Source organism: Galeopterus variegatus, unplaced genomic scaffold (assembly GCF_000696425.1).
Source record: "Galeopterus variegatus unplaced genomic scaffold, G_variegatus-3.0.2 Scaffold2450, whole genome shotgun sequence".
In the NCBI taxonomy this organism is placed as follows: Eukaryota; Metazoa; Chordata; class Mammalia; order Dermoptera; family Cynocephalidae; genus Galeopterus; species Galeopterus variegatus.
Window position 1 is genome coordinate 281,673 of NW_007728561.1, and position 12,514 is coordinate 294,186.

Below are 12,514 nucleotides of genomic sequence, written 5' to 3' on the forward strand. Positions count from 1 at the left end.
AGTGTTGCATCCGCACCTCGCTCAGCCAGTGAGCGGCCGGTCTGTATGTGGGATCCGAACCGTCAGCGGGAGCGCCACCGCGCTCCCAAGCGGCGCACTGTAGCAGTGCACCACCAGGCCAGCCCAAACACCAAAATTTTAATAAATAACATACATTAAAAAATTTTTTTGAACGACTTATGCCTAACAAATAATTTATTATATCTGATGAAGAATCTGGCTGGATTTATTTTGGCAGCTTTCAGCTTTCATTTTTACAAAATTTTTTGAATTGCATTTATTCCAGTCTGATAAAACCCACCTCTTTAGAATCATGGAAGAGATGAAACCAATTACTGCTACAGTATTGTGCTGAAATGCTTCTATCCTGAAATGCTTCTAAGCTGAGTGAGCATCAACTGCTTTGGATACATAAAATAATATGTTCTTGTGCAGTAACTGAAATATGTAAGACTCTGAATTTTCACCTCTGATTTGAGTGACAGCAAATCTTAATAAAGGTTGACTCTTCAAAGCTGCCACGTCCTCACTTGCAGCATATGTATATAGTACTTTATTTTTTTATGACAAACCACAAGTGTTTCCAAGGTTTTTTATTGCTCTTTGAACTGTACAAGTAGCCACTCCTAGAAGAATGTTCTGTGTTTGCTGATACTTCTTTGAGGGCAGCTGGAATATTTTTCCTGTTTCCTTCCTGATGGAATACTATGAAAGACTGATGATAAGGCACTTGAAGAAAATTTGTGATTCCCAGGCAATGCAATCTTAGGGAATACATCCTGTTGATTTAATTTATGTAGTTTTGGGAAACAATCTATTCTTATCAATTCATTTTTCAGGTAATCTAAGCCATACTTATTTAATGAACATGCTTGGCATACAGTCTTTCCACAGGCTTAGCAGTGGTATCATCTGAGGTCAGAGTAAAATTCACTTGTGCAGATCATACACATTGTGGCCCAAGAATCCAGATGGGAGCCTTTGATTCGAGGGGTCTAACTTTCTCTTTATTTTCCGAGTCTGCCTCATCAAGACTCCTACTAGAACAGAAGGTGGTTCTTTTCTTGACATGCTCTTCTACTGACCTGGAAATTGCTTCAAGCCATTCATCCCTCTCTGTGGCAGAACTGCCTGAGAGAATGAAGCAACGTTCTACATTTTCAATCATTGATTCATTTTGGTATGCTTCTTGGGTAGGTTTTCTGATCTTCATTCCAGCCAATGAGAGCATATTGTTCAGTTTATATATCTCAGACTGCAGCAGTGTTATATATAGCAGGGCATTATTAAACAGGAAAACCAATAGGGCTGCTTGACTTTCCAAGAGAGCTTCATCGGAGTTCTGCCTTTGAGAAACACTTGTCCAATCTTCACTATTTCATGGTGTCCATTTCTACCATACTGTATTTGCATAAGTTTCTGAAAGTTGTCTCCATGCTTCTTGGTGTCATTGGCATGGTTGGCTACCTCTATAACAACAGCAAGGGCATGGGGCTGCTAAAGAACTCAAAGTAGCACTGAACCAGATTTGAGTCTGCCATTTCTTTTTTCCTCCAGTATCTCTTGTCCAGGATATGCACTCAGAAACCCAGCACTGCACATGGGGTGCAACAGAAAGAGTTCCAAAGGAAGCTCTCGATTTCTAGTCCAAGGAAGTTAAAAAGGGATCTCTACCAATGAGGGACTGGGGAAAATATTCTGGTATTTTTTTTCCCGTTTTTTCCCTTGGCCTCGGGGGCAGAAACAGTTATGGAAAATGTTCAGCAGAGCTCATAACTAAAACCCAGAATTCTAGCAAGATAACCAGGAAGGGGGAACTCTAGGAACCAGATGAGTTGAGGAGATTGAGAAGGGAAAGGAGTTCAAGAAAGTAATCCAATAGATTTGTGTATAAACTCCTGGACTTAACCCTAAACTGCACATGCATGGATCTGATCCTAAACAAAATACTGAAAGCTTTGAGACATGACTCAAGAAAGTAATCCAATAGATTTGTGTATAAACTCCTGGACTTGACCCTAAACTGCACATGCATGGATCTGATCCTAAACAAAATACTGAAAGCTTTGAGACATGAACTATAGGGTAGACAACTGCCCATATTCAGACTCTTTGTGAAAATAGGAAGGGGAATATTCCGCAGCTGATTTTGCAAGCCAAGAATTATCCTTATATCAGAACCAAACAAAGACATTACAAGAAAAGAAGACTGTGAAACAATTTCTATCATGAAGAAATAGAGAATTGAAAAATAACATAGAAAATCAACAAAACCAAAAGTTGGTTTTTTGAGTAATTCAACCAACTTGATAACTCTTCAGCTGATGAAGAAAAGAGACTCAAATTAAAATCAAGAATAAAAGTGGAGATAGTACTACATGCTTATAGAAATAAAAAGGATTGAAAGAAAATGCTATGAAAAAATTGTATGCCAATAAATTAGATAACCTATATGAAATGGACACATTCCTAAAAACATACAAACTACCAACACCAACTAAAGAAAAAAATAGAAATATGAATAGACCTACAACAAGTAAAGAGATTGAATCAGGAATCAAAAAACTTCCAACAAAGGAAAGCCCAGGAACAGATAGCTTTACTGGTAAATTCTACCAAATATTTAAAGAAGAATTAACACCAATTAACATAAATCCTTCTCAAACTTGTCCAAAACATAGTAGAGCAAGGAACACTTTCTACCTCATTCTATGAAGCTATTGTTACCCTGATACCAAAGTTAAGCAAAAGCATCACTAGAAAACTACAGACCAATATCCCTTATGAATACAGATCCAAAAATCCTCAACAAAATACTAGCAAAACAAATACAGCAGCATATTAAAAGGATTATACACAAAGATTAAGTGGGATTTATCCCAGAAATACAATGTTGATTCCACATATAAAAATCAATCAATGCAACAAACTTCATTAACAGAATGAAGGAATAAAAATCACATGATCATCTCAATAGATGCAGTAAAAGCATTTGACAAAATCTAACACTCTCTCATGATGAAAACATTCAACAAACTAGGAATTGAAGTAAATTTCCTCAACCTGACAAAAATCATCTATAAAAAAACCCACAGCTAACATCATACCTAAAGGTGAAAGACTGAATGCTTTCCCCTCAAGATCAGAAAGAAAAAAAAGAATATATACTCCTGCCACTTCTACTCAACATTGTATTAGAGGTTCTAGCCAGGACAATTAAGCAATAAAAATAAGCAAAAGGCATCCAGGTTGAAAAGGAAGAAGTAAAACCATCTCTATTCAAAGATGATATGATCTTACATATGAAATCCTTTTAGAAATCTACAAAATACCTATTAGGGCTCATGAACAAGTTCAGCAAAGTTGCAGGATTCAAGTTCAATATACAAAAATCAGTTGTGTTTCTGTATACATGAAATATCTGAAAATAAATTAAGAAAACACTTCCATTTACAGTGTTATCAAGAAGAATATAATCATAAGGAATGAATTTAACCAACGAAGTGTAAATCTTGTGCACTGAAAACTAGGAAATGTTATTGAAGGGAATTTTAAGAGACCTAAATATATGAAAGACATATGTGTCCATAAATTGGAATATTTAATATTTTTATGATGACAATATTCCTCAAATTGATCTACAGATTTAATGTAAGGCCTGTCAAAATTCCAATGACTTAATCCAATCCTCAAATTCATACAGAAATGCAAGGGTTCTAAAAAAAAATCCTAAAAAAGAAAAAGTTGAATAATTCACACTTCCCAATTTCAAAACTTATTACAAAGCTACAATAATCAAAACAGAGTGAAAACAGCATAGAATAAACATAAAAACCAATGGACTGGAGAGTCTATAAATAAAACCAAATATCTATGGCCAATTGATTATTTTTTCACGATGCTCAGATGTTGTTTAATGATTACAAAAAGTAATCAAACCATTAGCATAAAAAGAAGAAGAAAAATAGAGAAAAAAACAAATCTCAAAGCTGGAAACTAGAATTAAACCAAACATGGATTCAGTGGAAAGAACAGTCCATGACTCAGAAGGTTTCACTTATGTCTCTGCTGCTCATTTGCAAACTGTCCCATAAGCATTTTATTTTTTTTTAATTTTTATTGAATCATAATTGATTATACATATTTTGGGGGTTCAATGTTGACATATGTTGATCAAATCAATATTACTTGCATATATATTATTACAAATCATACTTATTCTTTATACATACCCCTTGTCCAATCTCTCCTCATCTCCCTCTCCCTTCCCCCTCTCCCACCTCTGATAACCCTAGATGATTTCTCTCCTTCTGAAAGAGTAATAGTTACTCTGTTGATTTGTTGCCTAGATGACCTGTCCAGTGCTGAGAGGTGTGTTCAGGTCCCCCAACATTATCATAGAGCATGCTTCTTCTGTCTCTCTGGAATAGGCTTTGTGGAGAGAGACATCCTCTTCTTTTCTTTGGTCTCTGCTGGTGACTCTCCTTGTGTCAATGCACTCCAGTGATGGTGGACCATCTGCATGGTGTTTGTGACATCTAGCTGCTTTCATGGCAGCTGTGGTTACTGTGGTGGTTGTGGTGGGCCACCCACATGAAGGTGATGTTTTTGGCATGCTCCTTACCTAGTTGATGGTGGCTCCCAGCTCTGTGCCTCAGGACCCCAGGTGGGCCCTGTCGTTCTGGCAGTGTGCCCGGTTGAGGGAGGAGGGTCCAGTCCCTGGCTCCATACCTCCAGACCCAGGTGGGCCCCAATGGGTACTCTGTTTTTTCTTTCAGTTTTGTGTTATATTGTTTGCCACTTAAACCACTTAAACTCTGTACTGGAACTAATTTGTTGTCCTTTGCTTACTTATAAGTGGGAGAACTTCCTGTGGAGACCAGTACTTGAGCTCTGTGGTTGGGCTAAATTGCTGTTTTACTGCTGATTCCCTGGGGAAGGCTTTCTGTGCAGCACCTGTTTTAATGGTTGACTTTATAGGTACTTCCAGGTTTAGTGAAATCCACTGCACTTGAGTTGTGTAGAAACACTGGTCTGGGCCTGAGTGTTTTCATCTAACTGCACTGCATGCAATTCTATATTCCTGACCATTCTCCTCTGAGTGGTCCTATGCTGATTGGAAGGCAGGTCAGCTGTCCTTGGTATGCTCCACTGTTTCCCTGGCGGGTTCATCTCCCCCTGCACCCGTGCTCCAAACACTTCCCATGGAGTGGGCTGTGCTCTGGTCCCTTGTGATGACTCACCACCTCTGAGGGCTCCTTTTTTGCACTTGCTGTGGCTCCTCAGTCCTATGTAGGTCCACAGGAACCCTATTAGTATTGCTGGCCTGAGGCCACCAAGGCCCTCTTCTCACCTGCTGCCTCCAAGCAACTTCATCTGAAGGGCACAGCTGCGGCTTTTGCCAGCTCCTGCTCCATGCACTCAGCAGCTCCAGCCTGGAAACAGCCGGGATTCAAAATGGTCAGAGCAGTTTTTTCTTTCTCTCATTGTGGCTTCTCCCACCTTCATGCACTATGTACATCTCTCCTCCTCTTCCCCGGAGCTCTAGCGGCCCCAGCTTGGCTGTCATTGCTTTTTAATAGTTGTAAATTAGTTGATTTGTGGGAGAGAGTGACTCTGGAGACCATCTATTTTGCCATCTTGACTGGAAGATGGCCAACTGATTTTTGACAAGAGTGTCAAGACCATTCAGTAAGGAGAGAATAATCTCTTCAACATATGTCTCTGGGAACTTCCCAATTTCAAAACTTATTACAAAGCTACAATAATCCTCTCAAAAAAAGCATCAGAGTAATAATCTTCATGACCTCCAATTGAGCAATAGATTCTTAGATGTGACACAGAAAGCATGAGCAACAACAAAAAGTATTTTAAACGTGGATATTATTAGTTCTTAATAATTTTTCAGTATTTCTGCATTACTATTACATATTTGCTAAGCTTAGAGGCAAATCTTGAAGAGCTGTATTTTAAAACTTTACATTTCCATTTTGATAATTCACTTTCAACACCTGAGTTCACTCACAATCTCAATGTGTTATTATTTGATTTGGGAAGTGTTCTTTTGGGTCTATGGGTGCCAAGGCATAGATTCAACTACTACATGGTAAAATTCATGATTATCCTTTAATGTGCATTGTGATATTTAATTCACACACACACACACACACACACACACACACTCACACCCCTATGATGTATAAATTACTATCCTCAATGAACAGCTATTGAAAATGGAGCCTAGACAGATAAGTTGGTTTACTCCAACAAATACCTTACAAGTGGTAAGTGGCAAGCAAGATCCAAACCTAGGTCACAGAATTCTAACTCCATTGTTTTCTCTACTTCATCACAACTCCTCTGTTTTCTGCATTATCAATGTATCTTATTGTTGAATTTGATAACAAATGTATTTGCATCATTGCAAATCTATTACCATAACAAAACAATGCAAAAAAAAAATACCTGATGGCTAATTGACCTAAATTTTATTCTTGATATAAAATATTACTAAACTTTCCTTCTATATGAGGCAAAGACTATTTTTCATATCCTAGTTGAGTACATTCATATTTATCTTGGCATTCCCCTTGCATCCATTTAATTGACTTTTTGTGCTTACAAGTGTATGATCAAAATATAAATATCACAGCAATAAAAATCTGTCATCTTATAAAAAGGGGCTTAACTGCATCCTTAATGTTGATCAAAAATATAATAGCAGGAAAAGGCTTACTTTTTGTAAATGTCGAAATTTATCTCAGTAATTGAAAGTTTTTTCTGTAAGCTCTCAACATTGATTCTGAACTATAAGTCAACAACTGAAATCTTTGTAACCAATAAACAGAGGAGACACTGTCTAAATTGAGAGAGGATAGAGGGATTGAAAGGGAAAGTAGGGTGAAAAAATAGATATATTAGATCAAACAGAAGGAGGTATATTTTTGTCCCATATTTTGAATAGCTATAACTTTGTGATCTTTTTGTTTTTTATTTCTTCCCAGTATTCAATCACATTTTCAATACAAATTATCGTATTATTTTGCAGAAACACTTTGTGTTCTTTGGTGGACTTATTCAGCTAATTAATGTTTAAAAAAAGAATTACTGAAAGCAACATTGCGAGAAATAATCTCCAAAGTGAAATTTATACACTTGAAAGCTGATTCCTACAAAAATGATTTGGCTCTATAAAAAAAGAAGCAATCCATCAGCTCCACAGACTCAGACAAGGGGCCTGATAGGATTTCTTTTTCATAGGAAATTACTGCTATGACTGATTCTTGTTAACCCCAGGGGGGAGAAAAAAACCCAGTGGCAAGGTTTAATCAGGGACTGAAACAGAATGTTCTATTGTCTGAAATGATTATCTCTGTGTAGTAGTTGAAAGACAAATTAAATGTGTTAAATCAAGTGAAATATTCATTTCCCCTCTTATTTCACCAGGCTACCTCACTTTAACTGAATTACTACTAGCTGCCTTTGCTTCCTTAATCCCCTCACATTCTGATAATTAAATATATATCCCATATCTCATTTCTTTTCAGATCCATGGTGGAACACCGTCTGCTGGTGAGAATTAATGTTGCCTGTCCTAGTATCTCTGCCTACCACAATACTCACTGCCTTGACCATTCCCTCAAACCATCCCATGCTGCAAAGGACCATGACAGGCAGAACCCCCATCATGTACACCTTTCGTAGGTTGCTTTTTCCTCCAGAGCTGTTACCACCACCACCACCCCTTCTCCCAAGCCTTTTACCAGCCCTTACAGCAGGGTGAGGACACGAGGAGGCTTTTTTGCTGGTTGTATTTATTTGTGTTCCTATGGGGGTATGACAGCTAGGTAGCAAGTTACTCATGTATCTTTCAGATGATAATGCAGGGGGAGGTCAGGGGGAGGACAGGGGGAGGACAGGGGGAGGACAGGGGGAGGACAGGGGGAGGACAGGGGGAGGACAGGGGGAGGACAGGGGGAGGACAGGGGGAGGACAGGGGGAGGACAGGGGGAGGACAGGGGGAGGACAGGGGGAGGACAGGGGGAGGACAGGGGGAGGACAGGGGGAGGACAGGGGGAGGACAGGGGGAGGACAGGGGGAGGTCAGAACCAAAGGAGTTGCCCAGCCTGGCCTCACCCCTCTTCCTGGAATATGAAGAACTGGTGGGGAATATTCCTGTGAGATTCCCCCCAGCCCAACCCCCAATTCCCTGATGCTTCCACCCTGAACTTGCATTCCCCAAATCAGGGCCTCTAGGGCAGCTCTGACAGTGGGAAGCTGAGCTTTCTCATCTCAGTGCAATTCCACTCTCCCTGCAACCCGGGAGAGTCCTAAGGGATGCTGCAAATAAGTTGTTACACCAAGAGGGGCTGCCTTACCTGTGGCCTCCTTTTCCAGGAGATGTGTTTGATTCTGATGTTTTGTACAGACTGCATTTCTACATTCCAATTTTTTTTTATCTTTCTGAGATTCTGCATTATATGATTGGGTATTAACTTAACTATAAAGACTACTCTTAAAGTTTAAAAAAAGAAAGAAAATGCAGAGACCCAAAACATTCCTGAAAGCTAAGCTTTCTGTGTTTTTCTGTTTGTTTGTTTTTGTTTTTGTTTTTTGTTTTCCCAAGTTTACTAAACCTGCAGATAGGATTTTTGAATGTCATAAATCCTTTTCCTCAATTTTCAACTGATGGTGTTCATCACATAATGCAACATGAAACCAAAATCAATACCTTGAAGATATATTTAAATAATAAATCATGACCTAGTGGTTTTTCTATAGTTAGAATAAACTATATGTTTAATTGTCATACAGCAGTTATGCACAGGCTTTGGAGCCAGCCTGCCTAAGTTCAAAATCTGCCCTGCTCCCAAAGACTGGCTATGAGATATTGAGCATAATACTTAAACTATCTTCATATATTTCCTCATTCTGTAAAATGGAGATAATAATAGTACCCTCTTCCTACTGATTCCTGCATATATTATCTCATTTAATAAGATATTACAGATAGGAAGCAGCAGAAAGTACTCATTTATGTTCATTTAATAATAATTAAATGAAATAATTCATTTAAAGTTCATAAAACATTATCTTTCATGGGGTTAAACCTCCATATGTGTTACTTGTTACAATTAATAAGAATATTATAAATAAAAATTTTTCCAACATATTATTCTTTAGTTTGTAGACACTGTGAAGCACAACATGGATTTTTAAATAATTTTTTTTAAACTTTTCTATGGCTACATATTTACTTCAGGTGAGTTCTCAGATTAGTTTTATTCATTTTTGTTTTCCTGCAGGCTCTCAGATCTCACTCCTCAGAACTTGCTCTGCTGTCATACAGCTACTATTAAAGAATGAAGCTCAAGTTAAAGACAAAATGCCTATTTTATATCATAAGTATTTATAGTAATATAAGCTAACAGGTAAGGTCTCCATGTTAACTAATGATGCTATTACCCTTGTGTTCCTCAGTTAGTATTATCTCCCATGGGATGAACTTATTGTTTGGAAAAATAAGACACCAGGTGGCTAAGACAATTTTTAAAAGAATTTCTCCTAGGTCATTCTCTCCATGCCACCACTTTTATCTTATCATCTTAGAGAAGAGACAGCCTATTTCTGCTCCCCTAATCAACTTGTAAACCCATATGCTTGAGGACACTTTACAACTGTTAGGACATTTGCTAATATACTGGTTATTTTCATGCTTTTAATGCTTCTATAATTTGCCTCTCGTTTTTGCTTAGAAAGTAGAATCAAAAAGCATTCCAATATATAAAGTAAATTTTGTTTGTCTAACATTTATATTAGCAAGATAATATTCTGTAAAATAGAAATAATCATAGACACTTTGTGTGCTTATGCTGAACTTGGTATTTCTGTCTCTGCTTAAAATTAATAGATTTAGTGAAATGATGCCATACAATGTCTGCGGTACAATGCAATGTGTTCAGAACCCATCTATTCAAATGCCTACTATGTAGGTTTAGTCTTCTTCATGAAATAAGTAGCTAATGACATCATTGTTCTTTTTTTTATACAGGTGAAATCAACATTTTCTCATCTTACCTCCTGAATACAACACTGATTACACTTTTGAAAGATATTTGCTTACAAAAATAAATGAATTCATTTTCCTCTCAATCATAGGCCAAATCTTCCTGGGAATCTTGCACTTTTTTCACTCCAACTACTCCTAGTCTTTATTCAACATTCCAGAGATAATTCACTTTGATATCATAATATCTGTGCCTGCTGACGGGAAGTTTAAAAAAAAAAAAAGACACAGAACTTCCAGTCAGAACCTTCTGTGAAACCGAATTCAAAGTTGCTCAGTTGCTACCTGAATTGAGGGATATATCATACTTATTCCTGTGTACATACATGGGATTTGTTTATTTTGATGCATAAATTATAAAAATAAGACAACTAAAGCTGAAGGTGATCATTTAAGACAAATCCTTTCTTCTAGCCCAGCTGGCTACAAGGTGTCAGGGCCAGTGCTAATCTTAGAGGTCCCTGTAGTACCTAGAGCTGCCTGGAATCATGTTTTATATTCTCACTTAAATGCTTATTTCATTTAAGTCTCACTTTCTTTCTCCCCAGGTTCACAAATTTTGCATGGCTTCCTTTGAGACCTGAAACAATATTTCTCACCAGAAGGATTATTCTTATAGAAATATATACCATGGGTTTGGGGTTTTTTATTAGCAGTTGTCTAACCTATATTCTCGTCTCTTTTTTTTTAAGGCAGTTATCCACTGCAATACTTAAATGTTTTGTATTTCACAGCCCCCCATATATAGGTACAATATTTGTGCCTAAGAATTTATTGTTACCCTTATACCCAGCAATAACAAAATAACTCTACCTGGTAGAATTCAATATGTATGTATTTCTCTCATTCACTGTGAATAGGCCTACTCTAAATGATGCTTTCTTTAATAGAACAAAGTGGGTGATGACATAAATTACAAACTGAGAGAAGTAAATTTTCTATCTGGCAAAAAAAAAATTATATCACCATTCCACTGCCTTTCTTCCTGTTAAAATTTACTATTGAAGAGAATTTTTAATTCTTGTTTCTTAGCATTAGTGAGGAGTAGAATTGTTTGTTTTTATAAATTTTAAAATCTAAAAGTAGCACGTACATTCATAAATGTAGTATTTATGTTATTTGGTTTTAATGTCATTTGTTTTTAATTTCATTTTTTGTTTTTGTTTTTGTCTTTATCTGTGAACAGCATTCAAATTTCAAAAGTGCTTCCAAAGACATTTGCCATGATGCTGGTGTCACTTTTTCTCCTTAGTTCTTTGGTGCCAGCAGAATTTTGTTATTCAAAATATGTGCATGTGTATGATAATTAATATGAAATATAAAACAATATACTTGTTGATTCTATGTATTTTCATTTTAATCTGAAAAGTGCATAGAAATATTGAAAGTACTTATATTACAGGATAGTCCCATGTTCTCAAATATTTCTTACCATAACCGTAGTTAAAACACTCATCAAGAAAATTCTGGCAAACTTAAGCCAATGTGATATTTTTCTCTATGCTATGACTTTCTCCATGTTCTGGAAAAGCGAGACAAACTAAAGATCACTATAATTTTATATGCTTTTATTAAACATATAACAATAATATCATCTAATTTTAAAAATTGAGATGTTGTAATAAAATAGTTCTGAATCATTCTGGTCTTATAAGTAAAATGGACCATGATTTTCTGATTTTCTTTAGATTTGAATAAAGTGTTACCTTGAATTTACATATAATCATCCTATGTGCATTATATCTTCATTTCCTTATTCATTCATGTTTACATTTTGTCTCATTGCATTTCTGTAAAGCTAACTAGACTGAATCCTTTCTGAAATGAGGGATGTTATGAATAAGTTAATTCAAGTGCACTTTGGAATAAATAATCACTTCTCAAATAGAAAAACAATAAAACTATGAACTGAACAGATATACTGTAATAAAGGTACAAAATATAGAACAATGTATCTTATAAATTCACATGACTGTTTCAGTAGGAATTTATGTCTGTATTTTATAAGTTGGAGTATTTTCCTTTACAGGCCTTTTAAATTGTCCGGATTCTGGCTATGCAGTGACAGGCTTCGCCCAAACTAAAACTAGGACAGTGAAAAGGAAGCTCGGCCCACTACTAATTGTGTGTGAAGTTCAGTTCTAGGCATCCTCAGTCGGATCATAATTTATGGCCACTATATTTCTGAATCCTGACATGGCAGGCAGGCAGGAAGCATCTTCAGAGCAGATGCTTCTCCCACTTCAAGGAGAGACAGCACAGTCTCCACCAAACGACCTCTTGCTCTGAGTCATGGCTCAGAATGACCAAGAGATCTCCCAAGAACAAGCAGCAGTCACATCTTTTAGTGCAAACAATAGCATTTGTTAATTTTGGCCATCAAATTTAAGGAATATATTAAGCAAAAGTAAAAGAAAATATTAAAAGTTATCAAACTTTTGGGCACAT

General features: G+C 36.7%; 1 pseudogene; it reads right to left on the reverse strand.

The window, feature by feature from the left end:
- LOC103597877 overlaps positions 1-8,435 on the reverse strand; it is a 10,281-nt pseudogene extending 1,846 nt beyond the window's left edge.
- Between the last annotated feature and the right edge of the window lie 4,079 nt (positions 8,436-12,514).